We start from the raw sequence: 14,044 nt of genomic DNA, 5'->3' as shown, positions 1-14,044 counted from the left end.
TGTTGAAGGTTGTTATGTGAGGCATATTACTGCATGTGCCACACGTGATCACTGTGCAATTCATACAGTGAATAAATGTAACGTCCCTGCATTACAGAATTCAATGAAACAGCAATGCAGATTTTATTTATTGAAGACTTGGAGTTATGTGATGCCCTTTGTCCATATCACATGCACCATTAGATATTTGGATGCTCCAAACCTGAAAACAGAATTTGTTTTCCTCTTTGTGGTCAACTGGGAAACTACAACAAAATAATGTGCTGATCCTGTGCCAAAGGACGGTCTTCTTTTAACTTCTGCAGCCAAAGGGTTATTAATATTTATTATTATTGTTATTCATGGAACTGCTTGTGCGCTGCTGTGTACAACAAATGCACCTTTAGCACACTAGCACATTAGGTAAGTTAGTGAGCAGTTTCACAAAGTTATGCTGATTTCTGCACATAGATCATTAACACTTGTATGTACAGTAGTTGATATTACAGGCATGTTATAATTAACCGTTTCACTGCCTAGGGGGTGTTGCAGTGGAATCATATTATACATAGAAAGCATGAAAATAATCCTGTAAGGGTTGTCTAGGTGTTTTCCTTTTGTAATATAATATCTGCTTCTGCAGCTTAATTACATTTGCCTTGGCTTTTCTTTGGAATTTATAGGTGCGTTTTCGCCTAGGGATTTTCTGCACTAGGTAGGTGGCAGGGGGTCTCCCGAGCTGAACTGCATTCATTTCCACTCCGGTCACCCTCTGCTTCCAGAGATACTTGCCTCCGTTGGTCATGGCAGTAGCAGTCACGGATGACATTTTAAAGGTCCTGTATCATGTGGACCAATAGAAAGCCGCAATGGATCTATTGGCCAGCATCACCCTGCATGAGATACTAGGATCACCTACTACAGAAGTATCTCAGGAAGCAGGAGGCGCCTGAGCTGAAATTAACACTGTTCAGCTCTGAAGAGCCTCTGGTTCCCATATGGGGGGAGGGGGGAAGGTATGCCCCTTTAAGTTGAGTAATAGTCAAATAAAAGAAAATATGATACATATATATTTTACAATTATGTCATTATTTATTATCTAATTAACAGCCAATGAACAAGCAGCCATGTGTCTCAGAGTAAACAGGTTAGATGACATATACAAAAGTTCCTCCTTTCATTTAGAAATGAAATACAATACTTACATCATGTCTTCTGCTTATATAACACTGATATCTACCTCCCTATAGCTAACAATAATTGCATGCTGTGGCATGCACCTCTACAGTCTCTGTTGGTTTCCCATCATACAAGTGACAGTGTAAGCTTTTTCCACAATGTATACATTACATTAATAGATTTTTATCTGATGCAATTACTTTAGCCGGGTGGTATATTTTCCTATATTATGTCCTGTATACTATGTTGTGTAGAACACTGTGTACATAGTGCTGTAGAGAAATACCAATACAAATACACACATGCATAGTAATATGATTTGCTTGATTAGTAAATTGACTGTCAAGTGATTTTACAACACACTCTTTTCTTCTGTGTGACCTCCTTACTGTATCACTCACTGCAGAAACACCATGAACTCCAAACTCTTAGCTTCTGATAACACTGTGAGTCTCCCTTATACTGTACATGAGCTGTTTGTTTTGCCAGCATCACTGGTTTTCAGCTGACAGACTTACATGTTACTGCCTTTTCCTTCTTCAATCTAGCTAGCAGTTTATATGATAGACAGACAAACAGACAGACGATAATATTATCCAAAAAGTCCTGTAGACAGACAAATCAATCTCTAACATCACAAGATCTTTGCATAGAGCTAAATTCATGTTAACTGTAATACAATCACATGTTATATAAAACTATCCGGCTACATTCCTGTGCTGTCAGTAGAATCCATTGCCATGCCTAAAGGATGCATTGAAAATTCACTTATAGAAATCAAATATCTGCATGACATGCTCCTCCAGCGTTAATAATAGACACGACCACTAAAGTAGCTGAAAGCAACACAATGTGTTCTATATGGAAATTCAAGAAGACTTTACCTTATCTGAAGAAGAAGTTAATTTCCTCCCTGGATCTTTTAAAAAATAATTTGGCAAGCTTCTTGAACTCATTCATTACTATTGCCTTGCTGTTCCTATGTGGGAAGCGTCAATGGAAACTTTGCCATCTGAACAGGAACTAAGACATTTTAAGGGAAATATCCTGATATCCTTATATGGGACGCTCTCTGCTTTTATGTTATGTTAACTGCAGGATGTGAGCTAGGTCTTAGTGCTAGTGGTGTTAATGGAGAGCGATTGGTACTGTGTGGTGGAGACCTTCACATAAGCACCAGATACATTTCCATCATTTCCTCCTTAAAGCATCACAAGGTGTCTTATGGAGTAGCACTACTTAGTAAATATGTGCCAGGAACTGTTTAGGTGTATGCAATCTAGGGTAAATGTAAAAATAATGGTGGGGGGCGAGAGGGGGACCTACACAAATGTAGTGATCCTCTACAGCAGGGGTCTCAAACTCAGTCCTCAAGGGCCACCAACAGGCCAGGTTTTATGGATGTCCCTGCTTCAGCACAGGTGGCTGTATCAGTGGCTCAGTCTTTCACCTGTCCTGTTGGTGGCCCTTGAGGACTGAGTTTGAGACCCCTGCTCTCCAGACGTAACAATTAACTATTTGCAGTAATTAAGAGGCATGATGTTCTGTCCTGGTAGGTTTGGATGCATTTTACTGCCGGGTATTTGCTAGTCTCACAACAAGGACAGTAGATCATAAAACCAGGGCAATGGACAAGAAAAAATGAGATGGGGCTTCCAAAGAGCCAATTAACAAATTGCCCAACTACAAAACCGGGGCAAAAAACGGCACCAGATTTATCAAAGAAAAACAATGTCATTGAAACCTGTGCGCTTTGCCCTAATTTTGCTGCAGGGAGACTTTGATAAATTGCCAATTTAACTACAGTATAGCCATAGTAAATAGTGATACATCTATCTATAGTATATCCAGGCTGAATAGGAGACATTAACTTAGAGGGTGTTTTACCGTTAGCACCTACATAGAAATTGTAGAATAACGTACTGCGAGTGTGAAATTGCCATTTGTTCTTCCCATGCATCACATGTATCTGCATATGTTTTGTTTTTTTTAAATCACCATTTTTTTGCCATTATAGAGCTCAGATAATTCCAGATAAAATATGCAGAGACTCGCTGAACATGACGAAGCAATCTGGGGCTGAGGTTTTTTTTAAAATAACAGATTAATATGAATTTATGTCAATTTGTTCAAATAAATCTTGGGAGTTTGTACAGAACAGAATTAATGAGTACTAGATATTACTGTAGGTGATACCTTTTTTAATTGGACTAACAATTGATATTATAAGACATGCTTTGGGAATTCTCTCTTCTTCAGGTCTGCGATACTGATTTACAGAGATTCCATGGGCTTAACACAGATGTTAAAATCTAGATAACAATTTAAGGCAGATGTTGTAGAGAAGGAATGGCAGGGAGAATGCTGAATAAACAAACGGGAATAGATGGATGTAAGGGGCAGTGAGAAATAGGACCATCCATCCATTAACAGTATGCAGGGGGGGGGGGGATGGGGTGGGAAAGAGAGGGTTAATGGTAAAATTAACAGAGAACAGAAAGGATCGGCACTGCCATGTGAGAATATGAGGTCGGCAAAATATCAAAAGGTTTTCCATAATATTCAGTGGTAATGTTTGCACAGTAAAAAGATAATGAGACAACCAGTCTCAAATTAGTGCTACGAAACCTGCAACAACAGGATGATATATAAAGTCCAGATATATGTCATCAGCTTGATTGTATGAAGCAGGGCTAGATCATAACCATATATAGCGCTTTAGTGAGTGTCATATATGGATGGAATGAATAAAAAAAACCTTATGACGACTGTAGAGGGAGAGAGGGGTGGCCCGGTATTAAAGGGGTTACACCCCATTTGGCCATCCCCTGACATCACCAGGGAGACAAGGGGTTAACTGGGCTGAGGTCCAGAAATGTGATTTAACGCCTGTTATGACATGTAAATGTGTATTCCCCTGTTCCCCTGTTTTATTATAACATCTGGTTTAATCAGTGTCTGCATCACACACACACTAGGATCCATCCGGGAGCACAAGGGTTAATAGTTGTTTAGTGATTATAGCCCTTTGTGTAATTTTCCCGCCTTTTCAGGCACCATTTTGCAGGCTCCCATAGGCCGTCATTGAGGCTCTATGTGTTTCATTGGCGAATCTTGCTATTGAGTCCTGTTTCCTGAGAAGACCAGCAGATGGCGTCCGAGAGGAAGAGCGGCGGTTTCCCATTGTAAGTCAATGGGCCCATTGACTTCAATGGAGAATCCTCTAAAGACCTTTCCAGGAACGAGTTGGCTGCCGTCCAAACCGCTTAACCGCAAAGCGGATACATTTTCAATAGGAGAGCTTTGATCACTTAACAAGTCAAGTTCAACAACAAGTGGCGTGGGAATAAACAGTTCTAGAGCACCTAGAAATAAAATTCTTTCTGCCCCTAGTTCCTAGGGCTCCCCACACTCGACCACAACCGGGTCCCCGTATCCTGAACCCCCGATAAGGGTCGAACCGAGAAGAGCGGGTCGCGCCATAGGTTCCAATGGCGGCGGCAGAAACGGCTCAGGAAAACGGCTAAGTGTGAAAAGCTGAAATTTGGTAATCCATAGCTCCGGTTCCGGAGGGCCCAGCGGATCAGGGTTTGGGGCATCTGTAGCCACTGCTCCGGCATCGCTGCAGAACCATCTTTGACCCGCTTGGACTAACCCGACGGAGTATGGACCCCCTTGAAAGTTCGGGATTTTTCCCATAGACTCCAATGGCGGCCAAACCCCATTGACCGGCTATGGCGGAAAAACCCCATTGACTTCAACGGCGGCGTCGCCCCGTTGAAAGTCTATGGCGGGGATTCCCATAGCCCCCAACGGCGGCAGTTTGCCATTGAAAGTTTATGGCGGCGGAACCCGTTGTTTTCAATGGGGATTTAGTGAAAAACCGTGATTTAATTTACAGCGGAGATTTTAGTATTAAAATGTGAAACGGTTTTAAGTGTATTTGTGTATCTCCGGTTCCGAAGGTCGTAGCAAGTCGCAAATTGGACCATAGGGTGTCCCAGTTCCGGCATTGAGAACTGGGAAGTTTGGACCTGCTGGACCTAACGGAACCGGATATTTTAATATGTTTATGTTTTATCTTTCATAATGTGTTTCAATGTATGGGTAAAACCCAGAGGAAATTCCTTTGCATACCAGGGTAGCATATGGCCATAAAGGCGTCCCAATGTCTAGGACTCAAGTATGTTTCAAAGGATTTTGTCACCTCCACTGTTTGCATGAGGGCGGAGATTACTCATACCAGAGCAGTCTTCAAGTGTTCCATTTCACACCTCACAACAAAGCATATCCTGCCAGGAATCCAATCTGGTAGACTAGCTGGCATTCCTGATGCAGAGGAGGGGTTACAGAAATGAGACCCCAGAGCTCTACTGCGCATGTACCAGCTAGCAGTGGGGCATGTATCAAATTGTGCTCCCACGTTAATGAGTGGCTAGAGTTAATTGAAAACCAATCCACTATACTCAATGTTAAGGATAGGGCACAAAAGGTTTATAAACTGCTGTTCACCCTTTATCCTTTGTCTTCTGATATAATCTGATTGTTACCTGATTGCGAGAGAATTGCTATGCTTCATACTGCACCGACACACTTTATTCGAGCAAATACCCAGTATGTACCTGGCAGATACCTGGAATGTGCCGCTCCTCACCTCTGACAAGCCCCGTTGCGTTTGCCTTCCCAGCCTGGGTTCATGCCTGGCTGACGGGCGGCTGATCTGTTAAATGATAATGATTAGGATTTAATAGGCTGCAATGCATCGCGTGTCTACCAGATGGCATAAATTCATGAATTGTAATGCAGTATATATATATATACTGTGCAGTATTGCAGCCAGCGGGAATAAAATGCTTCAATCCCTGCCTGGAAAATAACCCAATGCACTCTGGCAGAAAACAGTCACAAACCTCAATACACCCGGGTATACCCGAATTCGTGGGACTAGCCGAGCTCGAATAAAGTGTGTCGCCAGTGTACTTCTCATTCCCCATCCCCAAAGTAAGTGTACTTCTTGTCTGTTACTGTATTATTCGTGTGTTCACCTATCCAAAGGAATAAATATACTTTATTATATCTAAGACTCGTTCAGTTCAACCCAGTGATTTGTGTAACCTTAATACCTGTGACAGGCTATCGTCACAGGCTATTAAGTTAACTGGTGGCAGCGGCGGGATTGAACTGGACCTGGATTATAGTATTCTGCGGGGTACTGTGATCTAGTAGGAAGTTGATGGTAATTGCAAGTTCCTGGGTCTAGAGATATTGAACACACGTTAGTGCAACAAGTAACGCAAGTTGTCACACCACCTCACCTGCTGCGACCCAGAACCATGAGTGAAACGGAGAACGCCTATTACCTGAAAACTAGAAATCAGCTAAAAGACAAGTGCCGTGAATATGGACTGGAATATGTGGACCAGGAGGTCGAGGACATGATTGCCGCAATCACAGCATATGAAGCCGAGCGAGCAGAGTTTCAGGATACGGCTCAGCTTGCCCTTGTACAGCCGCCCAGAGATCAGGGACTGAACCCAGTACCGGAGCGGCAGAATCCCGGGGAGGGGACAAGTGCACCTCCCGGGACAAGTGCGACAAGAGGGGCACTGATGGCTGCGGCCACCAGTCCGTTTACCCCTGAAATGTTGGCACTGATTACAACGTGGGGAGACCGAGGGACAGCGGAGGACCGGCTAAAGTTTCTCTCAATGGCAGTGAACAAACCCGCTTATTGCCCCCCGATCCAAACCCGCAAAGATGACCTCCAACTGGACAAGCACAGTCTCACCAAGTACGTGGAAGGCACTGATCGGATCAACATGTTTTTAAGGAACTTTGAAACGCAGTGCCGGCGGTACAAGGTGCTTCCCGAGCATAGGGTTGCACGCCTGGACCCGCTACTCTCCGGCTTGGCTAAACAGACATTGATGGCGCTTACAGAGGAGTTTGCTGCTGACTATGACCACCTGAAAGAACTTTTGCTATTTCAGCACGGTTTTACCCCTGAAGCTTACCGGGGTAAATTCCGGCTGGAGGAGAGGCACCCTCAGGAGACCTACGTCACCTATGTGACCCGCATGGCTTTGTACGGGCTACACTGGGTGGAGGGCTCTGAGGCCAGGACTTACCAACGCCTGCTGGACCTCATCTTTCAGGAGCAGCTCATGCAGCAGTGCCCGCCGGCGGTGAGAGCTTGGGTGTATGATAAAAAACCCAAGACCTACACAGAGGCGGCGAGGATGGCAGATGACTATGTGGTCAGCCGGCCCCAGATGACCGCCAAGGTACCAGCCAAAGCGGTTACCGTGCTGGTGCCGGCCAAGAAAGCTGTGAGTACCCCCCAGTGGACCCAAAAGCCGCCCGCGGGCAGCAGTTCACAGAAGGCGGGAGAGCTCCGGCATGAGCGCCGGTGCTACAATTGCAACAGCACTGGTCACCTCAGACCAAATTGCCCGGAACCCCTGCGTTCCAACGGACCCCATCGGGGGCAACGCACCCCAGCTGCAAAGCCGGTAGCCCGCGTGCGGGTGACTTCCACCAAAGAACCAGGACCGGTCATGGAAACAACTCCCAGCGAGACGTCCCATGTCACCCCTACCCCGGTTTCATTGGTGCCTATAGCCAGGAGTGGAGGACATCTCGGCGCAGACCTGCAGCAGACGGACGGCCGGAGCAAACATCTTACCCCGGTCACAGTCGGTGACCGGCAAGCAGTCGGCTTGCTGGATTCAGGAGCTGCAGTGACCCTGGTCCGACCTGATATGGTCTGGCCAGAGGAATTTCTCCAAGGCCCTGGGATGCAGATCACTGTGGCCGACGGAGAGCCACGTTTCCTGCAGGTGGCCCGCATCTGTTTGGATTGGGGGGTGGGCAAGGGTGTGCGGGAGGTGGGGGTTTTACCCGACTTGGATGCCGACATTCTTTTGGGCAACGACCTGGGACCGATGACCTGCACCTATGACCGTGTGCCCCAGCCCGCTGCAGTGGCGGCGGTTACCCGGAGCCAGACCGCGGCAATGCCGGCGGCGGCTGCTCCAGTCCCCCAGCCTTTGGGACCAACGTTAGCGGAGGGCGCAGAGGAGCCCGGGGAGGTAAGCCAGGATCAGTTGCAACCACAGGCTGACTTACTGTTCCCTCTTACCCTGTCCCCTTCCCCTGACAATGACATGACTGGGGGGTGGCCAGACTTAGGAGCCCAGTTTAGGGAGGCAGTGAAGGCAGACCCTACCCTGGCCGGCGTGAGACTTTGGGCGTCCGAATCTCAGGCAGGGGAGGGCACTGAGCGCTGCCTATGGCATAAGGGACTCCTATACAGAGAAGAAGGGAACCCGGGGATAGAGGAGGGATTGACCGGTAAGCGACAGCTAGTAGTGCCCCAGGGGTACCGACAGCAATTGTTACGGGTAGCTCACTCTATTCCGTTAGCGGGACATCAGGGGGTCACCAGGACGTGAGCCCGGTTATTGCAGCGTTACTACTGGCCGGGGGCATCCCGAGATGCGAGCAATTTCTGCCGCTCTTGTGATGCCTGCTAGCGAGTGGGTAAGGCGGGCGACCGTGTGAAGGCACCCCTGAGACCCCTACCGATAATAGGGGAACCCTTCCAGAAGGTAGTGATGGACCTTATAGGACCCCTCATGATTCCTAGCAGGTCAGGGAAGCGCTACATCCTCACGGTGGTGGATTTTGTCACCCGGTACCCTGAGGCGGTAGCACTTGGCACCATAAGTGCCAAGACAGTGGCAGCAGCGTTGCTGAACATTTTTGCTAGGGTAGGTTTCCCTAGTGAGATCCTAACCGATCAGGGGTCGCAGTTCATGAGTGAACTGTTACATTGTCTCTGGGATGCCTGCGGTGTACAGCACCGGCGCACTACCCCTTACCATCCCCAGACAAACGGATTATGTGAGAGGTTTTGGCGAGTTGACTATTATAATATTGTGAATCAAGTTATTTACATTTGATGTCCAACCGCTATGTGCTGAAAACTATTTTATATATAAACATGATCTTGATTGCAGATGCATATAGCTTCTTTGCCTTTTTTAGTTCCGTATATGGAGAAAGTAATAAAAGATAAGGTGGACTTGTTTTGATGTAGAGATACTGGTAATGAAGATCTAAGGTACAGTACATAGAGGGAGGAAACCACATCTCTATTATCTATATGAGGATAATCTTGTAAGGTCATGTCACTCCTTACTGAGAACTAGACGCTTCAGCTTTCTTGTTAAACTGCTGTTGATTTTACTTGAATGCCATACATGTTTCTGTGAATTTTGAGGTGTGTGGAAAGAAAAACATATCCATATCATTGTTATGCTCTCATACAATAAGAAAAACATGCTATAGGCTAGAACTCAAGACATTTTCTTAACCTGTTTGTCAGTTTCAGTGATGACGCGTAATGTACATAAATGTAATTTTTCGGAAACCCATATTTCTATATTTATTCGTCTCCCCCCACCCCCCTCAAAAAAAGTGTTCTGCATTATATTAAAATCATTGGAAACAGAGTGAAAGCAGAAGAACATACTCATAAAATAACTCACAACCTTGCACAACTGTCAACTATAGAATTCCTGAAGTCTAACAGACGTTTGCAATGATAGGAATGTAGGTGAAGGAGTAAGAAAATTAAAGGGACCCCAGCAAACCCTGCAGGAGTCTTTGGGCTCTATGTATCAAAGCACAACTATACGCACTACGGCTTTTATACGCAAGTCACAGTAAAAAATGCGCCAGGCTGTGTCTATGTAGTCATCTTAGTTGTGCAATTTTCGGGTACGTCTGCATCTGTCTGCAAGAAGACGAGGGATTCATAGAAGTGAAGGTCAGACAGACGACGGGAAGGATAAGGTTTAGGGAAGGTGGAAGGCAACAACTAGTTAGGATCAGGGCAGACAAAGATTGGGCAGCAAATCAGACAGACAGTCAAATAGTTAGATGCTTTGGTAGCAAGGCTGCATGCATGATTTGCCTTTCAATAAAGAAGGAGCCTATAAATTGTTGCCCCCCAGTTTGGCGGTTGGGCGATTGATTTTAAGATGCTAGGTGGACAGCCAAACCTTGTCCCATACTAGTATTCTGGGCCTCCTACTCAGTGTCGGTTGGCATACTCTTTATAAGTCTCCCGGGTTTTAGATAAGATTTTCACTTTAGGATGAAGTTATTGCAAGTCCTTTATTTTTTCTGCAGCAGGAACATAACAGTGTTGTTTTATAGATGGACATGCTTGGGGAGGAAAGCCATAGTTCAGCTATGTTGGATATGTTTTGGTATGTACGGCATTGTTGTAAGCAAATTCTGTAGTTGAAAGCAGAATTATCCAGTCATCTTGCTGGTAACCCATACAAGAGCAGAGATATTGCTCCAAGGTCTGATGGGTACGCTCTATTTGTCCATTGGACAGAGGATAATATGCAGATGACAGTTGAGTCTTGATTCCCAACTGGGTGCCGAAAGCTCAACAGAAACGGGACATGAACTGGGCTCCTCAAAATGGAGATCACTTCCTCAGGGAGCCCATACAACCTGAAACTACTCTCTTTAGCTGATGGAAATCTGTTAGCAGTATCAAGTGTGCTATTTTAATCAATCAGTCCACGACTACCAAAATAGTATTGAAACCCTGGGAGAACGGGAGTTCTACATTAAAGTCCATAGAAAAAGAACTCCATGGCCATCTCAGTATAGGTAATGGCTGCAAAAGACCACTCGGTTTAGTGTGAGGTGTCTTATTGCGGAAGAAGACCTCACAGGACCGGACATATTCTTCAACATCAAAGACAATTCTGAGCCACGAGTATGGCATGAAAGGAGTTCCTTTATTTTCTTAATTCCCAGGGGACCCGCGGTAATCACCACCGTTATGGTGGGATTTCAGGACTTCAAACCAGATACTATCAGGCAGAATACAGAGGACACCTTTAAAGAACAAACAGCCCTGTTACTCCTCAAATGGTGCTAACAGAGGCTGACAAATGGACTGATTATAACGGTCTGTACTAATCGCTTGCTGGATGCATCTTCTTAGATTAGTTGAGGCCAGAAAATTCCTCTATTACAGGACAATGCTGGCAGGGTCTGACATCGACAGTTCACCATCATATTGCCTTGAGAGTGCATCTGCTTTACCGTTTCACATTCTGGGACAATACAGCACAGTGAAACTAAATTGAGTACAGCACAGTGCCCGCTGGGCTTGTCTCGGATTTATAAGGGATCTGTCTGAACATCCAGGAAGTTACATCATCTGGTCCGAAGCTACCACGGCCATCCTGCTTCCTGGCAAATCCTGCCCTTACTCCCCTGACAGGAAATCAGCCTCTCTTTGACTCTCATTGCCAGCAGCTACCTCTCGTTTTAAATAGCAGGCAGTATCTACTATCTTTGTTCGTGCAAAGTACTGGATACCTTGTCCTGTCTGAGCTCTCCCTTGCCTTTGTTTTGCCTGCTGCCTGTCTTGACCTTGCAACTGATTCTCACCATCCCATGCCTGCTGCCTGCCTCGACCTCGGAACCAGACCTGACTACCCTTTGCATGCTGCTGCCGCCTGATTCTCCCCAGAATCGCATTAAGAGATTTGCATAGCTGGGGGTGAACCTTGTGCCCATGGCCGTTCCACAGATCTGTAAATAAAAAGAATTTTCAAACAAAAAATAATTATGTTCCAAAATGAAATCAATACAATCCAATAAAAATTTATGTTGAATGTGGGGAAGAGAATTGTCAGAATATGATCGATGTAAGTGTATAAAGACGACACATCGCATGTGGCCGATAAAAATAATGGCAACTATTTAATCTCTAAGGTAGAATCGATCACGTGCAGGGTGTCCCTGATGTGTGACTTTAATGAGGTGACCAATATTGGTAGATAATAAGCTACATATGGGGAATTTCAGACTGCCACTCTGCACACGGAAGCGCAGGACAGATTCCCACATTCTCTACATATGGGGACAACCCCGACGTCATCGACTCTACCACAGAGATTATAGGCCTTCCAGGGGGATCAATAAGAGATTTATGAACCTTGGGTAAATGATAAAATATAGGGTCCTTGGTTGCTCCACATACAGAAATCTGAATTCCAATCTGGATATAATTCCATAAATCTCATATTGATCCCCTGAAGGCCTATAATCTCTGGGGTAGATACATTTTTATTGGATACTATTGATTTAATTTTGAAACATAATTATTTTTTGTTTGAAAATTCATTTTATTTACAGATCTGTGGAACGGCCATGGGCACGAGGAATCTCTTCATGGGATTCTGTGAAGAAGTATACGCAAAACATGGAAATGGTGGCAGGCCTCGTGCGGGCCTTCCTGGGAAGATTGGCAACTGTCTAGAATGTTTTCCACTTTTTAATAATCTTTCTCACAGTAGAATGATGGACTTTAAATTGTTTGGAAATGGCCTAAAGCCCTTCCCAGATTGATGGGCAGCAACAATTGCTTCTCTAAGATCATTGCTGATGTATTTCCTCCTTGGCATTGTGTTAACACACACCTGAATGCTCCAGACCAGCAAACTGCTAAAACTTTGGCTTTTATAGAGGTGGTCACATCAAGGGCATTTGATTAGCAGCACCTGTCTGCTACTTAGCATCTTAATTCTTATGGAAGCAGTAAGGGTATACTTAGTTTTTGACACATAGCTTCTCCATTTTGGCTTTATTTTTGTTAATAAATCATGACGCGGTGTAATATGTCATGTGTTGTTGTTCATCTTAGTTGCATTAACCTAATTTTTAGACCTGCTAAGGAACAGATGATTGTTATTATGCCCTGATATGTAAAACCATAGAATTCAAAGAGGGTGTCCTTTCTTTTTCACACAACTGTATTTAATACGCATCAGCTTGTTCCTATCAGGTTTTGTAATTACATATCATGCCCAATCGTTTGTTCTGTTTGACATTGCTTAGCAACATAGGGGTATTTGTACTACCCGTATTAGCGACCTCATCATCCTTTGATAAAGTCATTCAATGTGACGAAACACGTCAGTACTCCTCCCTCTGACACTACGTCATCACGCAAGGCTCCGTTTTGATCTGAATAGACTCCCGTCACTCTGCAAGATCTCAGGAACTACAGCAAGCAGCCTGTGAATCTACCCCAGCTGTATCCCGACTCCTCCGGTCTAACTACCTCATCAACTGGATTCCACCCCTCACGTTCGTAAGCTGTGGAGCGTGCACTTTTTGTTCTCTTTTATTTGTGTGTATATATATATATATATATAAAATATATATATATATATATATATTATATATATGTTTTTAATGTATGCAAGATCCGACATGGGGTTTTAAAGCGGCAATCCACTCCTGAAGCCTATGGGAGTACAGATACTGTAATGTTAGTGTTTTGTCCCCTGAGAATGTCATACTCTTTTACTTTTAAAAATGAAATGTTTTTTTCAGTTACAAATCGTGATTTTCTTAATCTCTAGTATCTGAGGTTACCCTGGTAACATTTAGAATACACTGGGCTCTGGGATGAGGTCCATTTGAACCTCCTAATATTCCAAATGCTTACATCTCCTGAACAGATTAAAAAAAAAAAAAAAAGCAGCATTAGAAAGGGCAAAAGGAGATATCCCAGAGTGAGATAAAAAAATTAAATGCAAAGCAAAAATGTTGTTCCGCAAAGACTGCTGCTTTAAAAAAGAAACCTGTTGACGAAGTCTTCGTCAGGCTTACAAAACAAAAAAAATCGATTTAAAGGGAAAACATTTTTTTTTTACTGTCGGCACCCTCTTATCCCTGTATTCCCTCTGTCACAGGAGACCAGACAACTTACAGGAATCACAGCACAAGGCAGAGTAAGGCTGCGGTCCCAGTACAGCCTGTGCGCACGGCGCGACGT

General features: G+C 44.6%; 1 protein-coding gene across 2 annotated transcripts in view; it reads right to left on the bottom strand.

Moving 5' to 3' along the window:
* The window catches only part of LRRC32 (leucine rich repeat containing 32), a 55,110-nt gene that overhangs the window by 28,539 nt on the left and 12,527 nt on the right, over positions 1-14,044 (bottom strand). Inside the window, exon 1 of one of the 2 annotated variants that reach the window (XM_075592668.1) lies at positions 2,043-2,182. The exons of the other annotated variant lie outside the window; for it this stretch is intronic. The gene's annotated coding sequence lies outside the window, so the exon portion shown is untranslated. Of the gene's footprint in view, positions 1-2,042; positions 2,183-14,044 lie in introns of those variants that run through there. 2 annotated transcript variants of the gene reach the window in all.

The sequence above is a fragment of the Ascaphus truei genome, chromosome 3 (genome assembly GCF_040206685.1).
Source record: "Ascaphus truei isolate aAscTru1 chromosome 3, aAscTru1.hap1, whole genome shotgun sequence".
Taxonomy (NCBI): domain Eukaryota; kingdom Metazoa; phylum Chordata; class Amphibia; order Anura; family Ascaphidae; genus Ascaphus; species Ascaphus truei.
The sequence above is the reverse complement of the archived record's forward strand: the minus strand, read 5'-3'. Positions and strand labels throughout refer to the sequence as shown.